Source organism: Phyllostomus hastatus, unplaced genomic scaffold, assembly GCF_019186645.2.
Source record: "Phyllostomus hastatus isolate PE091 unplaced genomic scaffold, TTU_PhHast_1.1 phas_scaffold_21, whole genome shotgun sequence".
NCBI classification, from domain to species: Eukaryota; Metazoa; Chordata; class Mammalia; order Chiroptera; family Phyllostomidae; genus Phyllostomus; species Phyllostomus hastatus.
In genome coordinates this window covers 40,676,865-40,680,056 of record NW_025334017.1, presented here as the reverse complement: position 1 = coordinate 40,680,056, position 3,192 = coordinate 40,676,865, and the positions used below count along the sequence as shown (strand labels likewise).

At 46.8% G+C, this 3,192-nt stretch overlaps 1 non-coding gene across 1 annotated transcript; it reads left to right on the top strand.

The window, feature by feature from the left end:
* Nucleotides 1–2,841: 2,841 nt before the first annotated feature.
* LOC123833416 lies at nucleotides 2,842–2,945 on the top strand. The gene has a single exon (XR_006788250.1). It is a non-coding gene; the product is annotated as a U6 spliceosomal RNA (small nuclear RNA).
* The last annotated feature ends 247 nt before the right edge of the window (nucleotides 2,946–3,192 follow it).

Here is a 3,192-nt window from a genome sequence, read left to right as displayed (position 1 = left end):
TGAAGTGTTTGCATGATGCTGACTCAACAGGTCATCGGTGAACGGTAGCTTAAAGGGGGAGTGGGCATGTGGCGCTCACCTGGGCCTGCCTCCTCCTCCTCCTCTGCAAGCTCCAACTCACCCTGGCGTGGCAAACAGCCTGAGGTGAACGTGTCACCCCACCCATGTAATGTACTCACACTGCAGAGCCCAATGGCGCCCTTAAATCACATCATGGAGACAGCTTCTGCCTGCATCTGATGCCGGCCCAGGTCTAAGGCGGTTGCTGCTGTCACGGCATCTGGGGTTGAATACTAGTGCCCATCAGGTCACAGGAACCCATGTCCAGTAGAGGTCTGGGGAAATACATACTTTCGGCTCTTTTGGGGACCCCTAAGAATTCATGAGGTGCTCTGGAAACACTCTGGAGCTCCACCTGCTTGATATGGACATGGACCAAAGCATGTGCACATGCGTGCACATGTGTGTAATTATGTATGTGTGCCCCCTGACCTCGAAGTCGGAGTCCTGGCTTCTCTCCTATCTTGTCCTTGCCTGGGTTCCCCGTGAAGCACCTGAGTCAGCGCTTGTACCCAGGTAGTATACTTGAGAGGAGATCTCAAGGACCATGAGTGAAGCGAGGAGGAGGAACAGAAACGTAAATAGATGCTAAGAATTTGGTCATGAGTGATCGTGGCTCAGTCTCTCCCCGACTTGTAACATGTCTGAGAACAACTCATGTGCAGGAAAGAAAAAGGGAAACCTTTCCCCAGCAGTCTCAGTTCCCCTTTGGACAGGAGCAACCCTCCAGCACGAACCTCTCAGATAACCCATCATTCAAAGCTAAACTGAGCTCTACAGTGTGCCAGAGAAGCCCCGAGCAGGAAGATCACCTGTGCACAAAAGCAGCTGAAACTACAAGGAGCCGCCTGCCCAGACGTGGGGGTGGGAGGATCAGACACTGTGTGAAAAGGTGCCTGATACACAGCTTTCCCACTGAGTCCCTGACGCAGCAGGTGTCCCAGCGTATTTCATTTGGCCCTCCCCAATCCCCAAGAGGCTGGCATCTTTCTGTTCGTTTGATAGGTGAGGAAACTGGGACTCAGGCATGTCAGGTGACTTGGAGTGGCTGAACATTCAGGCCAGGCTACCCACCTCGGAGCCCTCTGCTGTTTTACAAGCTGGGCCATGGAGATTCTGATATGTCATTTCACCCTTCTGATGCTCGGTGTCCCTTCTTTGTAACATCATAGCAATAGCCTCTGCCTCCTTTCTGAGCTGTGATGAAGACCAAATGAGAACTGTGTACAAACTATAAAGAAAAGTGCATGTGCAAGGAATTCATTTTTTTTTCAAAAGGCAAAAAAGCAAAACCACCACTCACTGCATGTTTGCAGTAGCAGAGGGTGGGAAGAACAGGTTCCAAAGCCGCATCCATGGCTGGGGCGGTTCTGCTTGAATAGACAGGCTGCCACGGAGTTCTTCCTGGTCTGGGGACAGCCTTTTTCTGGGGTTCAAAGAAACACCTAAGCCACTAGGGGCAGGAGGACAGTTGCAGGGTGTGCCTCTGCTTGTCCTAGAGGAACAAAGGCTAAGAACCCCAGTTCCTCTCCTACGTATGAGGTGAAGCAGCTTTGCAATTGAAAGAAGAGAACAACCTGCCTGCAGCAATTATGTTTTCGTTACTCTTCCCAGGCTGCTGTGTCACAAATCACACTTTCATTCGGGGCATGTTGGTGCAGAGCTGCTGATTGCAGTTCCCAGCATTCCACCAGCTGACTGCTCCAGCCTAGCCTTGGGAGCAGCAAGCCCGTGACTCATTAGCAGAAAGACCTGCCCACACACTGCAGACCCTGGGGAGCAGATGATATGTATTTAAGGCAATTCTCTCCATTTGAAAATAACTGCAAAGTCCTTTTTACTATCAGGCTCCTGTTGGGATTTTTCAAGAAAGAGAGACCGCGAAACCCTTGAAGATTCCCGTGTTCACCTGCAATACAACTCAGCTGACAGTGCTGACACTGGGCAAAGCTTTGACTCACAGGCACAAACACAACACACCCAGGCGCCCTGGCTTCAAAGAATTGGGATTTAAAGTGACAAGACTTGCAAGCGCTGGAGCGCTGCAATGCTCATGCCGCCATCATGTGGTTGGAGGCAGAACTGCACCAGGAATGGAATCTGCCCATTTGTCTTTTCCTCCTACTCTCCTTCCCTCCCTGCCTCCTTTCTTCCTCCTCTCTCTTCCTTATCCCCTTCGTTCCTTCCTCCTTTTTTACACTGTGACAAACACCAAGATACAAAAATGCACTGGAGACAATTCCTGCTTTTAAGTAGTCTAATGAAAGAGAAGAGGAAAAGTGGGATGCAAATAATTAAGTTCTACTGTTTGCGTTCCCTTCCTGGGTTTGGGATTTTACCAATTCTCACCATCACCTGTGTGGGAAAAGGTGTTACTGACAAGTAGTTAGGAATGAATTTGAATGGTTATTCAACACATTCTTGATGGCTCTGTTGTTAAAATAGCTTAGGTGAATTCAATATCAAACTTGTGCAGCTTATGTTTAAGAAAAGCTGATTGCCACAGAATTTCATAGGCTTCATATTCAGGACTTTTGCTTACTGATTGCTTTGAGTAAAAATCAGTATTTTCCAAACAAACAAACAAACAAACAAACAGGCCTTTCAACTATGCCCTTTATTTTGTTAGATTGTTTGTCTTCTAATTCTTAATTTGTAGGTGCTGTTCGTATCCTGGAGTTCTTATCCTTTTATGTGTTGTATTAGTTGCCAATACTTTCTCATCATCAGTGATTGGCCTCCATAAAGGATGGAGTTTAACATTTAAAAAATTTTTAATTAGTGCTTGCTTTGGCAGCACATGGACTAAAATTGGAACAATGCAGAGACTAGCATGGCCCCTGTGCAAGGATGACATGCAAATTCATGAGGTGCTCCATATTTTTTAAACAAAAAGAGTCACCTAAAATGAGGAGACAAAGAAAGAACCCCCAATGGAAAAAAATGGAGGAATCTCCAGAAAAAGAACTAAATGAAATTGAGGCGAGCAATCTGCCAGACACAAAATTCAAAATAATGGTTCTAAGGATGCTCAAGGAACTCAGAACTACAAGGAACTGAGTGGAAACTACAGCAGCATGAAAAAGGACATAGAAACTATGAGCAAGAACCAGGAAGAAATGAAGAATACAA